Raw genomic sequence first — 19,757 nt, 5'->3', positions numbered from 1 at the left:
CGCGGAGAACGCCTTGACTTCTGATTTGGACGACGTATCATCCCACGTCACCTATAGGGCCTTGCGCTTTTGGACAAGCTTCTTACCTTTATCCTTGCCCTTATTCTTTAGCTTGGGGCAGTTGTCCTTGGCGTGCCCTTCTTCGTCGCAGTGGTAGCAGCGGATGGTCTTTTTCTTTTTCCCCTGCGGATGGTTACATTTCCTAGATTTACAAAGATTTTTAAACCTTCTTACCATCATTACCATTTCCTCGTCATCGAGAGAAGAGTCCAACTGAGGTTCGTCTCTCTATGCTTTGAAGGCGACGTTGTGTTTGGGCTCCTTCAAACCTGCACATCTTGATTCGTGCACTTCAAAAGTCGAGAATAATTCTTCTAAGGTAATTTTCTCTAAATATTTCGAAATGTAAAAGGCATCTACTAGTGACGCTCATTTTGAATTTCTCGGAAAAGAATTTAACATGTACCTGAGTGAATCTTGGTTACTTACGTTTTCTCCGAGATTCGAAAGCCCGGTGATGATTTCTTTGATTCTCGAGTGCAGATGCGCAACTGTCTCGTCTTCCCCAAGTCGCAGGCTGGTGAGCTGATTGCGAAGCAAATCTCATCTAGCGAGCTTGGCTTCGGACGTCCCTTCGTGCAGCTCGAGGAACTTCTCCCAAAGTTCCTTCATGGAGTTATAGTTGCCGATCTGGTTGACTTCCTGTGGCGAGAGAACGCTTAACAGATGGTACTCTGCTTTGCCATTTACCACGTAGTCGGCATGCTCCTTTTTCATCCATTGATATTTTTCTTTTCCCTCTGGAGCTACAAAACCAAATTCTATCATTAAAATTAACTCAAAATCTGTTGTGAAAAATACCTGCATTCGCTTTTTCCAGGTAGCGAAATCCCCTTCAAATTTCGGTGGGTAGATGCTTGGTTCGGCCATTATCTTTACTTCGATCGGCGGTTAGTCCTCCTGAAGCGCCTCAACTCTGATACCACTTGTTGGACCGTTGTGGCCAACTAGAAGGGGGGTTGAATAGCCTGAAAATAAAATGCAAAACCTTTCTCAAACTCTTAAACTAACACTTGCATAAATTAGCTAAACAGAAAGTAAATTAGAAAGAACGAGGCACTGGATTTGACTTGGTTACAACTGGGGAAGTTGTTAATCCAAGGAAGATGATCGTACTTAAAAACTCCTTCAGGCAGAGAAGCCTCTTACAATGATGAAGCATAGAAAACAAAAGCTTAACTACAGAGAAAGCATACAAGTGTAGAAAGAATGAATTACTTGAGTTGTTGAAAAGCTTCTGGACCAAGGCTGTATTTATAGCCTTGGTCGGGGTGCCCCGAAGGGGTTCCGAGCCCCCTAGGGGGATAAACCTTTATCCCCCAACGTTCAGATCGTGATTGACGCGTTCTGGTCAAAAAGTCAACTCCAGGCGCCCGGAAGGGTTTCGGGCACCCCGGAGGGCTTCGGGCGCCCCGACTGTTCCGAGCGCCCTGGACAGCTCCGGGTGCCTCGGAGAGAAAAGTCAATCCCGTTGACTTTTTTCAGCCCGGGTCTTCTGCTCCGGTTCCGTTGGCCTCAGGCCGAGTCTTCCGCTCGCTTGGGTGATCTCTGCCATCCGGAATAGGGCTCACCCGAACCCAACTTTCGGTCTTCTCGAGCAGGCTTCCGCTCCGGCTTCTCGTCCCTCAGAATCGCCGCATGCTTCCTTCTCGTCCGCCAGCGTACTCATCCACAGTCTTCGTCCCTCGGTCGCATCCCGTGCATACCTTCTGGCTAGCTGTGTCTTTTGCTCCTCGAGCAGTCTTCCGCTCCGGCTTCTCATCCCTCAGAATCACTGCACACTTCCTTCTCGTCCACCGGTGCACTCTTCCGTAGAATCTCATCCCTCAGATGCACCACGTGCCATCCTTTTCGCTAGCTGCATCTTCCGCTCGACTACCTATGCTCTTAAGCTCCTGCACACTTAGACACAAGGTTAATAACACACAAGACCTAACTTAACTTGTTGTTCACACCAAAACAACCTTGGGGTTCCAACACTTTTCTTATTTTTGGAACCAGAACCTTTAGCTACAAAAGCTTGACCAAATATCCTTATGGATTAAATCCTCTCCGCCTCAAATTATACATAGCGTGAGATATCGGTGAAAGTCTTGATACTCTCACTATGAGTAAGGTTCTATTTCATCATTTCCCAAGAATCAGAAAGGGAACGGATTACTACTTGAACCTGTTGTTCATCGGTCAACGCATGACCAGTATTCTTAAGCTCTCGAATCATATTACCTATTTCCCTTAGGTGTTGGGTCATGGTGACAATCGAGCATTTTTTATAGCTATCAAATTTAATTGTTAGCTGATGAAGCTTACTGAGACTTACTCCACTATACTTCTCTCTAAGGTTTGCCCAGACAGCATGAGCTAATGATAATGAATTATACTTGAATACCAGGTCATCCACCATTGACCTAATTAATATTCCCTTAGCAGTGGAGTCCTTCCTTTTCCATGCCTTATTGGCATCAAGGTCATGTCAGTGCTGCACTGTAGAACCATCAGCTGGTTCTTCCATTAACTGATTTACAACTTCTATAGCTTCTTATTCCTCAAGAATGTATTGTATCTTGAGATGCCAAATTTTATAGTTATCTCCATATAATTTTTCTTCCATATTGAGTTTAGCTATGATATTCTTAGTTGCTATAATATACAATAAATAAACACATTATTTATTATTTCAATATAATTCATTATACATGTAATTAATTATTGATTCAATGGAAATTAGAATTTGTTTACAAAATCAAGTGATAACTATGTTTCCACTCATCATTTATATATGTCAATCCAATCAATATTGATCAATTATATTACATACATCCTATCAAATGAACTAATCATTAAATAAACTAATCATTCTGTTAAGATTGTTGGCACATAACATTCTTTCCCAAGTTTATAACGTATAACATAACTTTCCACTAGAATAACATTGTTTGTACATAATAACAATTTCTATTACATGATTTTATTAATATGAGCTTAATACTATCCACACATAGTGACATTGATAACAATTTAACTCTACTTTGTAAAATAAGTTAGCACCACTCCTACTAAAAAAATGCTAATGGAGTGGGCAATGTTATCCCGCTCATACCAGACTCGATGATGACATGATCAGCATAAGAATCATCCTTCAGATCCATATTTAGATCTATTTCTGGATCTTTCACACACTCTTCTAGATCCTCCTCTAATTCGTCATGATCTTCCTCCTCAGATTCTTCGAGATCCATCTCTAGATCCTCCTCAAATTATGTGGGATCTATTTCTAGATCCTCCTCAAATTCTGTGGCTCTAGATCCTCTTCAAATTCTGTAAGATTCATTTCTTTAGGATTTGGATCCTCTTTAGATTCTTCAAGATCTCATTCCAATTGAAGTAACTCCCTTTATATCTCTGAATATGAGATGCGCCCTTCAGAATGATCCCATAGTTGGTGTGCTATATCACTGAGATGTTCTGGCAGTGACTGAAGAAGAGTTTATCTTCTGTCTTTATCTAGGACTAGAAACTCCTCTCATTCGAATATTTAGAATATCTGATTAAGCTGACCAATAAGTCATCTGACTCTATGATACGGGTCATATTCTAGCTCCTCGATCTCCTCCCAAAGTTCTTGTTGTCATTCATGGTGACTAATCATCGTACATATTGTTCGTGGTATTTGGAATTGAAAATAATGATGTCAGTACAAAACTGACAAATCAGTAACAAAAATTGATCAAATTCAATTCTCATATATTTATGGAACAACATACGGAATCCATAAGTAAATAAAAAAAACATATTTTCTTTATTTAAGGAGTTCCAGTTGACTGATACACTGGATCGGTCGATTGGAAAATTGGATCCTAAATCATTTATCCTTATTGGAACTAATCCAATTGGGATGTTTAGTTATTTTTATTTAATCTAAGTCCATTTAATTAAATCATCCTAATTTATCTGGTTAAATCAACTAATAATTTGAACCAAATTGAGATCTGCTTGGACCAACCCAATCTGATATAGTTTAGTTCAAATGAACTAAACCGATTAAGATTGGACCATCAAGTAGTCATGCAAATCCAAACTAATTGAAAAATTAAAACATAAATTTTAATTTTTAATTTTCTTTTAAAAAAAACTTTCAATTATATTTTTTTTTGCAGGCTCTATGAATCACTATATTTCACATATTTTATTTTTATTATTTTCTTTACATGAAAAAACTTCTACACTTCCTCATTTTTTATTTGATTTAAAATCAAATTTTAATTTGAATCGATTACATAGATTTACTATGTTTCGTCAATTTAATCGATTACACACTTATTTGAATCGATCAAAAACTATTTTAATTGATTAAACTTCTTCTTCCACCACCATGACAATCTCACTTTCTCTATCACGATGAACACGACATCTGGAGCGACTGTCGATTGGCATTCCCCAAAAGTAGACACCAGTGTTCTTCGGTGCCAGTCCCAACGATAGAGAACATGTGGCTCAGTCACTTTTTCCAAGCATGATTATGCAGTAGAGGTTGTGATGTAATTACGGATCGCGAAGGGATTTTTTTAATTCCTGAGCACATTATTTTAATACCATTGTTACTATATATAAAAAGGATTTGTACAAAACAAATAACTCATAGTGATGCTCGGAGAAGAAGATTTATGAAGACACCGGTGAAGATACTATTGTTGTCACCAAGAAGATCATCACTTGGAACATCCTCAGATTTTTCATAAACCAAATTCCTCTCTACTAGATGTTCTCCTTGTACCTTTGCCCACACTTTTGATCTTTGGCTTAGATGTCATTTTATAAGGGGATTGAGGAACATGAAGAGGCAGGAGCATTCCTTCCTCACGTCAAACCGACACATCAACGAGGAAGATGAATGGGAAAAGGTGACCCTTCATCTCCTCAATGTCTAGCATTGGTCCTCCATATAATCCAACCAAACTATAGTTGGTAGTCCCTTCTGAGCTAATAGTCAAAAGGGGGAAGGATTAATCAGCTATAGGTACCTCTTCTAAACGGTTACTGCCCATAACTTCCTAGTGCTTGCCCCTATGAAATAATTGTTAGGACCCTTGGTGGCCGGCTAGAGGGGGGGTGAATAACCCTTGCAAAAATCAAGCAAACAAAAAAACTTTTCTCGGATTTATAGATTTATAAATTAAATACTTGCATATAAGAAATACAAAAAGACTAAAAGATGGAGGCACATAGATTTACTTGGTTACAACTAGGGAGGTTGTTAATCCAAGGAAGTAAAGCACACTAATTTCTCCTTCATGCGAAGAAGTCTCTTTACCGCAATGAAAGCATAGAAACGATGAAGCTAAATAGAAATGAAAGTGTCTACAAGTGTTGCTTAAGTATTTCTTTTTCTTACTTAGCTTCTAGGAGTAGAGTTGTTTATATAGCCCTGCTCGGGGTGCTTGGAAGGGTTCCAAGCGCCTATAATGGGATAGAAATCTATCCCCAACATAACGTTCAAATGCCACGTTGATATGGATGAAATTCGAGTTCCGGGCGCTTGGAAGGGTTCCGGGCGCCCCGACCAATTCCAGGCGCCACAGACTGGTCTGGGCACCCAGGGCAGAAAAATTAGCCCCTTGCTGATTTTTCAGTCCCGACCTCCTGCTTCAGTTCCGTTCGCATTGGTCTGGGTCTTCCGCTCGCTTGGGTGATTTCGGCTATCCGGAATAGGGCTCACCCGAACCCAACTTTCGATCTTCTCAAGCAAGCTTCTGCTCTGACTTCTCATCCCTCAGAAATGCCGCACGCCACTTTCTCGTCCGCCCACGTACTCTTCCGCAGCACCTCATCCCTGATACGCGTCGAGCCTGTCGGCTCTCTCCCGTGTTGTCCTTCTCGCTGCTGCATCTTTTGCTCGACATCCTGTGCTCCTATGTTCCTACACACTTAGACACAGGGTTAAACACAATATGACTTAACCTAACTTGTTTGATCACATCAAAACTACCTTGGGGTACCAACAATCTCCCCCTTTTTTATGTGAGCAACCCAAGTTAAGTTAGGATAAATCAACATAAAGTCAAAGCAATAAATGTACAATTAAAGTGAAAAAATTAAGTTTAAACTACCTCCCCCTAGACTTAATCCTCCCTTCTCCCCCTTTGATCATATAAAAAATGGGATACCTCAAAAGTCTAAGGGTGACTTTTCAAAAATAAGAGAGTTTATGTTTTAAAAGAAACTCTGAATTTATGAAAATAACTTTGAAAAAATGGAAAAACAATTTTGATATCACTTAAAAAATTTGCAGCATAAATAATTTTAGAAACTTTTAGTTTTGCAAAAAAAATCTAAGTTAAAAAAATATTTGAGTAACTATTTAAAGTATTAATTACAATTAAATGTTTTATCTGTTAGTCAATTAAATATTTATTTCATTAATTACCTTCCAGGCTATGGCGAAGCACTAGGCCTTCTTGGTTATTGGAGCAATAACCACTTTCTAGACACAGCCTCTTAAGGAAATCAAACATTTAATCTACTATCTAAAAGCCCTAACTTTAAAGTTTTAGTCCAAGAATGATTTTAGAACCCAATATAGGTTCCTTCCAACTGGGTTGATTAAAAATCTTTTAGGTATATATTTCTGAGAAATTCTCATAATTTGTCCCTTGTGGTAATTAAAATACCAGTTTAAGTTATTATATTTCCTAATGTTTTGATTATGTGAGCATACATGATTTTTCAAGTATTTTATTTCTATTTTCAATTTGTCATTTTCTATGTTCAAATTATCAAATAATTTTTGTGAACATGCTTTGGACAACTGTATTTTCAAATCATTATTTTCTTTCTCCAACTTGCAATAGTTTTTTGATAGTAATTTAACAAATTTGAATAACTTATCAGGTGGAAGAGATCATACCTGACTTACCTTGTCGATCCCGTTATTCGTAGCTCCCCCCTGAACTGTTGTTTTCTTCCTATGTAGCTCCCCCTTCATCGATGCTCTCGATGCTCATTTCAGACGAACTTGCTTCATGTTCATTTTCTTAATAGCTTGTCATTAACGCAAGTCTGGAGAAAGCTTCAATCTCTGATTCGGACGACGTTTCGTCCCACGTTGCCTTTAACGTCTTGTACTTATTAGATTGGGCAGGCTTCTTGTTCTTTCCTTTATCCTTGTCCTTGATCTTTAACTTAGGGCATTTGTCTTTAACGTGCCCTTCTTCATTGCAGTGGTAGCATCTGATCGTTCTTTTCTTTCTACCCTATAGATGGTTAGATTTTCTAGTTTTAAATAATTTTTTAAATCATTTTACCATCAACGTTGTTTTGTTGTCATCGAGAGAGGATTCTGAATCTTGTTCATCCATCCTTACCTTAAAGGCAATGTTGTGCTCCGGCTCCTTTGAATCTTCACATCTCGTTTCATGGATTTCAAAAGTTGAAAATAACTCTTCTAAGGTAATAGTTTTTAGGTCCTTAGAGATACAGTAGGCATCTACTAATGATGCTCATTTCGTATTTCTAGGGAATGCATTAAGAGCGTACCCTAGTGAGTCTCAGTTGCGTACCTTTTCTCTGAGATTCTAAAGTCTGGTGATAAACTCCTTAATCCTCGAGTGAAGGTGTGCAATGGTTTCGTCTTCTTATAATCGGAGGTTGTTGATCTGGTTGCAAAGTAAGTCCTGTCTCACAAGTTTTGCCTCTAAGGTTCCTTCATGTAATTCCAAGAATTTCTCCCAGAGCTCCTTGGTGGACTCATAAGTTCTGATCCGGTTGACTTCTTTAGGCAGTAGGACGCTTAGTAAACTCTGCATTACCGTTTGCCACGAAATCGGCTTGTTCCTTCTTCGTCCATTAATACTTTTCCTTGCCCTTGGGTGCTTCAAAATCAAATTTCATTATTAACAGTAAATCAAAATATGTTTTAAAAAATACCTCCATTTTCTTTTTCCAGCTCGTGAACTCCCCCTCGAACTTTGGTGGGTAGATGCTCGGTCCGACTATCTCATGTGCTTCATTCGGTGATTAGTCCTCCTGAAGCATTCTAGCTCTGATACTACTTGTTAGGACCCTTGCGGCCGGCTAGAGCGAAGGGTGAATAGCCCCTGCACAAATCAAGTAAACAAAAAAACCTTTCTCGGATTTATAGCTTTAAAAATTAAACACTTGCATATAAGAAATACAAAAAGACTAAAAGATAGAGGCACACAAATTTACTTGGTTACAACTGGTGTAAGATACCGAAAATAGGCAAATATTAATAAGGGAATTTTTCAGAATTTTTGGAAATTTTTCGGGAATTTTTCGGAGCTCGTACGGACGAGTTAACGGGGATAAAAATGGGGCCCGGGAAAAGCCTATTTAGGCTACCCATTTAAGCGAGGAAATGTCTATTTTTATATTTCTTTTTCCTTTTTCTTTTTTCTTTATTTCCTCTCTTCCTCGCCGAAAACCCGCACGCCCTCTTCCCTTCTCCTCTCACGCCGAAGCCTTCTCCTCTTTGCCCTAACCGCCGACCACGACAGTTTCCTCCTTTTTCTATCTCTTCTTCGCTTCCCTTCCTTTGTGCCCTAGCATCTCCGCCGCCGCCTCCCAATTTCTTTTCCCCCTCCTCTGGTTCGAGGAGCCACAGCCGACCGACGCGCCTCCCTTCTTCCTCCCTATCCAAGCGCCGGCGACACTCGAGCACAGCCGAGCAGAGACCTTTCTCTGCCCTAGCCTCTCCACCAGCCGCACCCGAGCACCGGCCACCGACAAATCTCTCTTGCCCTAGCCTCTGCTTCGCTGACCCCGATCCACTGTCGGTTGAGGGTTTCTGTCGCACCTCCTCAGCCCTAGCCGACCGCCACTGTGCGCTGTCTTGTTGACCGTCGTCGATTCCCTGGTGCTACCGTGCCCTAGATTTCCTTTTTTGCTGGCAGGATCCGAACAAAACAGTAGTGAGGTGAGCATGTGTTTCCTTATTGATTTCTAGGAGTTCAATCTTAGATCAGATCAATAAATTCCTGGTAGTATATCTGATTTCCAGCAATTGCCTATTCCCTCAGCCTTAGTCCAGCAGGTATTCTTGCTTCCAGCAGCTGCTCACCTCGTGTCCGGCAACGAGCAGCTACTAATTGTGTAGCAACTCTTCATCCAGCAGCACTTTTTCCAACAACAACCCTTGAGTTCTAGCAGCGGCTGAATTAAGGTAAGGATTTAGGTGATTGATTATGTAGATGTGTAATCATGTGTAAATGGAATTAAGTTTGGATTCTTGATCCATTGGTGGATTGTGGATTAGGTTTATGCTATTGTGTTAATTAGGGTTTGTCCCTAAATTAGTGTAAGAGATTTTTATTTAGCTATTTATAGGAATTAGCTGAATAAAATGTATATGTATTGGTGACACAGGACTTTGACGCGAGACGAGTATCTCGACGTCGGATTTGGACCTGATACGATCCTTTCTATTGGAGGCGGGTACTTCTGACTTTATGTCGTTTGATATACATAGTAGTGATTTTAACAAATTGCAATAATTATGTTTCTCATTTGTTTCGGTTAGTCACTACCCAATACTTATTACATGCTTGGTTGATTGCTTGTTTTGCATCTCATGTATTCCTTACCTGCTTATACATGCTTATAGGGGGTAGTGACATACCATGCTTCACCATGTTCAGGACCTAGGTTGTATACCTTATCTGATCCGTATACCGTTGTTTGATTCATTGACTTATGGTGCACCTTATGTATGTATATGGATTAGTTCAGGATATTTTGTGGTTATTGACATGCACCATTTGCATGATTGCATGCTGTGCGATAGTCCGCTCCATTATTGTTGAGCACATCGCCAGTTACATGGATCTGCACACACCACCACTCATGAGTTAGTGGTCGATACAGGCAGAGTGTGTTGCAGCAGGGACTTTGTTTGGCTTCGTTGGTCCGCTCATGGGTAGTGTGACGCAGCGTGGTAGCCGGCAGAGATTCCTCCCCGTCTTCATGTAACGGGAGTTGAGAGCATTGCGCTCCCCCATTTATGATTTGGGGTAGGAGGATAGGTGTACTCCGACAGCATCCCGTCCACTCGGTCACTTATCAGGAGCAGTGACGATAGAGTGCACGGTTGTCACAGCCCTACCCACTCTGTCTCACTATTGTGTGTGAGATGGTTGACTGGTGTCAGGGGTGACCAAGACGCACTATTGGCATCATACGCATTGATGCATTTATTTCTTGTGATTGTGTTTACTGCATTTATTTGCTGTATATTGGTTGGATGTCATGCTTGACATGCATATAGGATTTCTATACCTCTCGGACTATTTATCCTTGTACCAGGTCCTGGTTAGTACAGTTTTCTCCTGTTTACTATAGTTGCATTTTATCTTTCTTATATCAGGAGACTGTACGCATGATTAGTGCTAGATGTTATTTCTCTACTATGTTTATCAGTTGTTACCCGCTGAAGAGTTGACTCACCCCGTGGATATTTACTATTTTTAGGTTGATGCTGTTAGGAGAGAGTTCCAGTTGCTAGTCCCCTACAGCCACGAGGATGTTTATTTATATTTTGGTTTTATGTACTAGACTATGTTTGGACTGGTTTTGTTTTGATATTTGGATCTTGTATGGATTGTTTTACTTGTGGATGACTTTTATTCGGATTTGTTTTTACTACACGCCTGCCTAGAGGGCAGAAGAGGTAAGTTCGTTGTGATTTGAGCTTTATGAGTGTAGTGGAGTAGGATATCGATTTTGAGCTTTACGAGTGTAGTTGAGTAGGGTTGTTTTTGAGTCATATTATCCCTGTTCTAGTTTGTTATCTATTTAACTGCGTGGATGGCTGTGTGATGTATTTTTATTATTTTTATTATTCCAGTCGCATGTGGCTGAGGTATATGGTGATGTAGAAAGTTTCAGATTGTCCGTCGTACAGGGGAGATGCTGCCGAAATTTCTTCGGACAATGACTCCCCCGGGGCGTAACAATTTAGTGGTATCAGAGCTTAAGTTTTACGATCTTTGTTTAAGTATTTTGGATATTTGGGTTAACCTGATACCAATTTAGTGGTATCAGAGCGCCAAGTTTGGTGATACTTGTTTGATTTCTGTGTGTTGGATTTTCGAGATTTATCTTATATCAATTTATTTGGTATCAGAGCGGGTTATGATACCTGCTTTTGGTGTTCTGGATATTAGGATATCTATTTCGGTTTGTACGGATTTCTGTTATAGTTATATTTCGGACTTCCGTTTCGGATTTGTTTAGATTCCCGGCGATTTACTCGTTCAGAATTCCGAGGTCAGTATGGGGACTGGACAGCGACGGAACATCTCCAGATAGCAATTAGGTATGATGTTATTTTGTAATTGTTTATACTTGTAGTAATATCTGTGATATAATTTAACAGATATGAGGAGATCAACACGTGTTGCTGTGAGACGTGGTGTTGGACGACCACGTACGAGGACTTTGGGATCTCTGGATTCCCTAGAGATGACTACTGGGGCTGAGCCTGTCAGTCAGGGATAGACTCAGCATATCGCGGGCGCGTCGGGATCTCAGACTCCAATGGCTCCTATAGAGGTACCTATCTTGGCTGTGCTAAGTGTACCTATCCCTACGGTATTTTCGGTACCACCAGGGGTACTACCGGCATACCCCACACCTGCTCCGGCCCAGCCTACAGTGTACCTGACATCTTCGGCACCCGTGCCACCAGTGCCTACAGTAGCAGCAGTTGCTCCACCTCCGATATCACTACCTACTGTACCTCCAATCGCGGCCACCTATGTTCATCCTACAGAGTCACCGACGGCTTATGCTCCAATTTATACAGCAGCACCGGGAGTACCTCCTCCGATTTATTCAGCGGTACCACCTGTAGCACCAGCTCCAGTAGTTCCACTAGTTCCTGCAGCCGTCCCGACACACCCCACTGACATTGTCACGGCACGAGCTAGGATTCCAGTATTAGCAGAAGACTTGATTCACACTCTTCCGAGGAGACCTTGACCCGAGTATGGCCCTATCATGGATAGAGACTATGGAGCAGACCTTCTTCTATATGGCTTGCTCCGAGTGGAAGAAAGTAGAGCTGGCTGCTTTCCATTTACGGGATGAGGCTAACGCCTGATGGATTACCTAGCGTTCCATCATCGGCGAGCGGAGCGTTACTTGGGCCAGGTTCAGAGAGGCTTTTGAGAGCTGTTTCTTTCCACTAGCATATCAGATGGCTCGCCGGTAGGATTTCATGAGTCTGCGTCAGAACAATCGCACGGTGACAGAGTATAATACTGAATTCAACCGGTTGGCTAAGTTTTGTCCAGAGTTAGTTGCGGAGGACAGATTTCGCATGATGCAGTTTATACAGGGACTAGATGGTTATCTGCAAGTAAGGCTTGCCGGTTTAGGGATCGCATCGTACTCAGATGCGTTGGATCGAGCCTTGATGATAGAGTTAGCTCAGCAGAGAGCATTTCTGGACAGGAAGAGGAAGCATACGGGTCAGGCATCCGGGCAGATCCAACAGATACAGGCGACAGGACAGCAGCAGAGTGGTCGCAGTCGACCAGGTTAGGGTACTTCTAGGGTATCTTGTAGGCCTCAGAAGTCAGGGCGGTCTTCTTCAGGACGTTCCCGGTTTTCTCAGCAGAACCGACAAACACCTCCCAGCGATACTCACTGTTTCCGATGTGGGTCCAGAGATCACCTCACCCCAGTTTGCTCTCTAGGACAGCCAGTTTGCTTTTATTGCAAACTGCCTGGGCACCAGAACCGAGATTGTCAGCTGAAGGCTTAGCACACGGCTTCCGGACGGTCAGGTCAGAGGGGATAGTCTAGTCAGACGGGGTCATATCGAGGAGGGCAGAAAGCCTAGTCTTCACATCATCAGCAGGGGACAGCTTCACCTGCAACAGCGGCATTTGGCATGCTTGGACAGGAGTACTCCAGTGCTTTCATAGTACCCCAGAGTTCTGTTCCAGAAGCTTATTATCCGACGCAGGGGCAGTATCAGATGCAGCCTCAGCCTTTAGGCCAGTACCAGACTCAGTCCCAGCCATCTACATAGTATCAGTCACCGTCCTCTCAGTCTTCTCTAGCACATTATCCAGCACCGCCTCAGTGGCAGGCTTCTGCCCAGCCACAGCAGCCGCTGGCAGCATTACCACCTCCTCCTCCGCTAGAGACTGGACGTATTCATGCGATTACCAGAGAGGATGCACAGCGAGCCGACGGATCCGTTTTCCGCGGTACGATTTCCATTTATGCATTTTCCGTTGATATATTGATTGATACTGGTAGCTCGTATTCTTTTATATCTCGTACCTTTATGCGGGAGATTGGTAGATTACCTACTTTTAGACTTCAGCGACTGACCGTCTCCTTACTGTCCGGTGATACTTTAGACGTCACCCAGGAGGTCAGAGGTTGCCCGTTAGACTTTGGCAACATGATACTTATGGTAGATCTTTTAGTATTGGAGATGGTCAAGTTTGATATCATACTTGGCATGGATTGACTGTCAGTGTATCATGCTACTGTTGATTGCCAGACGAGGGTGGTCACCTTCCGGCCTCCGAACCAACCCTCATGGAGTTTCACTGGCATCAGAGAAGACGACATCTCAATTATTTCGGCGATCCAGGCGCAGAAGCTGTTGTCTCACGGCTGTCACGGTTTCCTGTTATCTCTGATTAGTACTGAAGACAGCAGTAGTTTGCAGCTCTCCGACGTTCCTGTGGTCCGTGAGTACCCGGATGTGTTTCCAGAGGAGCTACCTGGTTTGCCTCCCAGAAGGCCAGTGGAGTTCGCTATTGAGCTGATTCCGGGAACCGCGCCGACATCGAAAGCTCCTTATCGTATGGCACCAAAAGAGTTGAACGAGCTGAAGGTTCAACTCCAGGAGCTTTTAGACAGGGGATTCATTCGCCCTAGTGTTTCTCCATGGGGTTCTCCAGTATTATTTATCAAGAAAAAGGACGGCACTATGAGGCTATGTATTGACTATAGACAGCTGAATGCAGTTACCGTCAGAAATAAATATCCTTTACCACGGATCGAGGATTTTTTTGATCAACTCAGAGGTACATTAGTGTATTCTAAGATTGATCTGCGATCCGGATATCATCAGTTGAGGGTCAGAGACTCAGATATTCAGAAGACAGTTTTCCGTACGAGATACGGTCATTATGAGTTTTTGGTAATGTCATTTAGGCTTATCAATGCTCCAGCGGTGTTTATGGACTTGATGAACTGCATATTTCTGGAGTATCTGGATCAGTTTGTTATCATTTTCATTAATGACATATTGGTCTACTCGTATTCTGAGGAGGAGCATGCACAACATCTTCATATAGTCTTGGAGATTCTTAGACGACATCAGCTGTACACGAAGTTCAGCAAGTGTGCATTCTGGCTATCTTCAGTCGGTTTTCTGGGGCATGTGGTCTCGAGCAGAGGTATTTCAGTAGACCCTCAGAAGATCGAGGCTGTCACCAGTTGGAAGCAGCCGAAATCAGTTCAGGAGATCCGGAGTTTTCTGGGACTAGTAGGATATTACCGACATTTTATCGAGGGTTTCTCGCGTATTGCTATGCCGCTGACACGTCTTACCAGGAAAGGCGTGAAGTTCACGTGGTCCGAGGATTGCGAGACCAACTTTCAGGAGCTGAAGCGGAGATTAGTGTCGGCTCCAGTTTTGGTTTTACCTTCTAGAGAGGATGGATTTGTACTCTACACCGATGCGTCTCTTCAGGGTTTGGGCGCTGTTCTGATGCGGCACGGTAGGGTAGTCTCCTATTCTTCTCGACAGTTGAAGGAGCATGAGAAGAACTATCCAGTTTATGAGCTGGAGTTAGCTGCCATCATCTTTGCTTTGAAGCTTTGGTGGCATCATTTATACGGTATTACATTTGAGATTCTCACTGATCATAAGAGTCTCAAATATATTTTCACTCAGAAGGAGCTTAATCTCCGACAGAGGAGATGGATGGAGTTCCTAAAGGACTACGATTGTACCATTAGCTACCACCCGGGGAAAGCTAATGTGGTTGCCGATGCACTTAGCAGGAAGTCTAGAGCGACTTTGGCTTGCCACCGAGTTTCAGTTACAGACTTAGTTCAGGATTTCACCGAGTTAGACCTTGAGGAGCAAGGTATTCTTGTTACCATGGTTGCTCAGTCGTTCATCAGGATGAGGATCCAAGAGGCCCAGGCTGGTGATCAGCATTTGCAGTTCATTAGCAGTCAGATAGCTTCTGGGTAGCAGACCGAGTTTCCACGAGACGAGGAGGGTATTATATACCTCCGAGGCAAATTGTGCGTACCTCAGTCTCATCCGGTTTTACAGGAGCTACTTCAGGAGGCTCATCATTCTCGATTTGCGATCCACCCAGGCGGGACCCATATGTATCGAGACTTGAGGCGTTCCTACTGGTGGAACGGCATGAAGAAAGACATCGCGGATTTCGTAGCTAGATGTCTTGTTTGTCAGCAGTTGAAGGCTGAGCACCAGAGACCTGCAGGATTACTTCAGCGGATTCCTATTCCTGAGTGGAAGTGGGATCACATTACCATGGACTTTGTGGTGGGTTTGCCGAGGACACGACGAGGCCATGACGCGATTTGGGTAATCGTTGATCGATTAACCAAATCCGCATACTTCTTAGCGATCCAGAGGACTGATTCCCTGGATCGATTGGCAGATCTATATTGCCGGGAGATCATCAGATTACATGGTGTTCCTTTGACTATCATTTCGGATAGAGACCCCCGGTTCACGTCTCATTTCTGGCAGAGTCTGCAACAGGCCTTGGGCACGCAGCTCCGATTTAGTACAGCTTTCCATCCGCAGACAGATGGACAGTCAGAGCGGACCATTCATACTTTAGAGGACCTGCTGAGGTCGTGTGTTATGGATTTCGGAGGCAGTTGGGAGGACCACTTGCCATTGGTAGAGTTCGCCTACAATAACAGCTTTCATTCGGCTATCTAGATGGCACCGTTTGAGGCGTTGTATGGTAGGCCTTGTCGGACACCCACCCTCTGGGATGAGGTTGGAGAGGCCCAGATGTTGGGACCTCATAGAGCTCAGCAGGATGCAGAGTTGGTCCGTACTATCAGACGGAGGATGTCAGAGGCGCAGGACCGCCAGAAGAGTTATGCTGATCGGAGACGCAGACCACTAGAGTTTTCTGTTGGTGACCATGTATTTCTGCGAGTTTCACCCACGAAAGTGGTGAAGAGATTTGGCCTCAGAGGTAAGCTAGCTCCGCGGTACATTGGCCCTTTCGAGATCTTGGAGAGGATCGGAGCGGTAGCTTACCGACTGGCACTACCACCGTCCCTGGCAGGCGTCCACAATGTATTCCACGTTCTATGCTGAGGAGATACGTACCTGACCCGACGCATGTGCTGACAGATGTCTCAGTTCCAGTTCAGCCTGACATCACTTATGAGGAGGTTCCGGTACAGATTCTTGACCGGAAAGAGCGTCAGTTGCGGAACAAGACTATCCGGCTGGTTAAAGTCGGATGGCAGCATCATTCGGATGATGAGGCTACTTGGGAGCTCGAGGATACTATCCGAGCTCGATATCCCCATCTTTTTACTTGAGGTATGTGATTTAATTTACCGATCAGCATTTATACTTTATATCTGTTGTTAATACTTGCTGATGGTAGATAATGAAATTTGGGGACCAAATTTTTATTAGTGGGGGAGAATGTAAGATACCAAAAATAGGCAAATATTAATAAGGGAATTTTTCAGAATTTTTGGAAATTTTTCGGGAATTTTTCGGAGCTCGAACGGACGAGTTAACGGGGATAAAAATGGGCCCCGGGAAAAGCCTGTTTAGGCTACCCATTTAAGCGAGGAAATGTCTGTTTTTATATTTCCTTTTCCTTTTTCTTTTTTCTTTATTTCCTCTCTTCCTCGCCGAAAACCCACGCGCCCTCTTCCCTTCTCCTCTCACGCCGAAGCCTTCTCCTCTTTGCCCTAACCGCCAGCCACGGCAGTTTCCTCCTTTTTCTATCTCTTCTTCGCTTCCCTTCCTTTGTGCCCTAGCATCTCCGCCGTCACCTCCCAATTTCTTTTCCCCCTCCTCTGGTTCGACGAGCCACAGCCGATCGACGCGCCTCCCTTCTTCCTCCTTGTCCAAGCGCCGGCGACGCTCGAGCACAGCCGAGCAGAGACCTTTCTCTGTCCTAGCCTCTCCACCAACCGCACCCGAGCACCGGCTGCCGACAAATCTCTCTTGCCTTAGCCTCTGCTTCGCCGACCCCGATCCACTGTCGGTTGAAGGGTTTCTGTCGCTCCTCCTCAGCCCTAGCCGACCGCCACTGTGCGCTGTCTTGTTGACCGTCGCCGATTCCCTGGTGCTACCATGCCCTAGATTTCCTTTTTTGCTAGCAGGATCCAAACAAAACAGCAGTGAGGTGAGCATGCGTATCCTTATTGATTTCTAGGAGTTCAATCTTGGATCAGATCAATAAATTCCTGGTAGTATATCTGATTTCCAACAATTGCCTATTCCCTCAACCTTAGTTCAGTAGGTATTCTTGCTTCCAGCAGCTGCTCACCTCGTGTCCGGCAACGAGCAGCCGCTAATTGTGCAGCAACTCTTCGTCCAGCAGCACTTTGTCCAACAGCAACCCTTGAGTTCTAGCAGCGGCTGAATTAAGGTAAGGATTTAGGTGATTGATTATGTAGATGTGTAATCATGTGTAAATGGAATTAAGTTTGGATTCTTGATCCATTGGTGGATTGTGGATTAGGTTTATGCTATTGTGTTAATTAGGGTTTGTCCCTAAATTAGTGTAAGAGATTTTTATTTAGCTATTTATAGGAATTAGCTGAATAAAATGTATATGTATTGGTGACACAGGACTTTGACGCGAGACGAGTATCTCGACGTCGGATTTGGACCTGATACGATCCTTTCTATTGGAGGCGGGTACTTCTGACTTTATGTCATTTGATATACATAGTAGTGATTTTAACAAATTGCAATAATTATGTTTCTCATTTGTTTCTGTTAGTCACTACCCAATACTTATTACATGCTTGGTTGATTGCTTGTTTTGCATCTCATGTATTCCTTACCTGCTTATACATGCTTATAGGGGGTAGTGACATACCATGCTTCACCATGTTCAGGACCTAGGTTGTATACCTTATCTGATCCGTATACCGTTGTTTGATTCATTGACTTATGGTGCACCTTATGTATGTATATGGATTAGTTCAGGATATTTTGTGGTTATTGACATGCACCATTTGCATGATTGCATGCTGTGCGATAGTCCGCTCCATTATTGTTGAGCACATCGCCAGTTACATGGATCTGCACACACCACCACTCATGGATACAGGCAGAGTGTGTTGCAGCAGGGACTTTGTTTGGCTTCGTTGGTCCGCTCATGGGTAGTGTGACGCAGCGTGGTAGCCGGCAGAGATTCCTCCCCGTCGTCGTGTACCGGGAGTTGAGAGCATTGCTCTCCCCCATTTATGATTTGGGGTAGGAGGATAGGTGTACTTCGACAGCATCTCGTCCACTCGGTCACTCATCAGGAGCAGTGACGATAGAGTGCACGGTTGTCACAGCCCTACTCACTCTGTCTCACTATTGTATGTGAGATGGTTGACTGGTGTCAGGGGTGACCAGGACGCATCATTGGCATCATACGCATTGATGCATTTATTTCTTGTGATTGTGTTTGCTGTATTTATTTGTTGTATATTGGTTGGATGTCATGCTTGACATGCATACAGGATTTCTGTACCTCTCGGACTGTTTATCCTTGTACCAGGTCCTGGTTACTACAGTTTTCTCCTGTTTACTACAGTTGCATTTTATCTTTCTTATATCAGGAGACTGTACTCATGATCAATGTTAGATGTTATTTCTCTACTATGTTTATCAGTTGTTACCCGCTGAGGAGTTGACTCACCCCGTGGATATTTACTATTTTCAGGTTGATGCTATCAGGAGAGAGTTCCAGTTGCTAGTCCCCTGCAGCCACGAGGATGTTTATTTATATTTTGGTTTTATGTACTAGACTATGTTTGGACTGGTTTTGTTTTGATATTTGGATCTTGTATGGATTGTTTTACTTGTGGATGACTTTTATTCAGATTTGTTTTTACTACACGCCTGCCTAGAGGGCAGAAGAGGTAAGTTCATTGTGATTTGAGCTTTATGAGTTAGTGGAGTAGGATATCGGTTTTGAGCTTTACGAGTGTAGTTGAGTAGGGTTGTTTTTGAGTCATATTATCCCTGTTCTAGTTTGTTATCTATTTAACTGCGTGGATGGTTGTGTGATGTATTTTTATTATTGTTATTATTCCAGCCGCATGTGGCTGAGGTATATGGTGATGTAGAAAGTTTCAGATTGTCCGCCGTACAACGGAGATGCTGCCGAAATTTCTTCGGACAGTGACTCCCCCGGGGCGTGACAACTGGGGAGGTTGTTAATCCAAGGAAGTAAAATGCACTAATTTCTCCTTTAGATGAAGAAGCCTCTTTACCACAATGAAAGCATAGAAACGATGAATCTAAACAGAAATGAAAGTGTCTACAAGTGTTGCTTAAGTATTTCTTTTTCTTACATAGCTTCTGGGAGTAGGGCTATTTATATAGCTCTGCTCGGGGTGCTTGGAAGGGTTCCAGGTATCTGGAATGGAATAGAAATCTATCCCCAATGCAACATTCA

This window comes from Zingiber officinale, chromosome 1A, assembly GCF_018446385.1.
Source record: "Zingiber officinale cultivar Zhangliang chromosome 1A, Zo_v1.1, whole genome shotgun sequence".
NCBI lineage: Eukaryota > Viridiplantae > Streptophyta > Magnoliopsida > Zingiberales > Zingiberaceae > Zingiber > Zingiber officinale.
The sequence above is the reverse complement of the archived record's forward strand: the minus strand, read 5'-3'. Positions refer to the sequence as shown.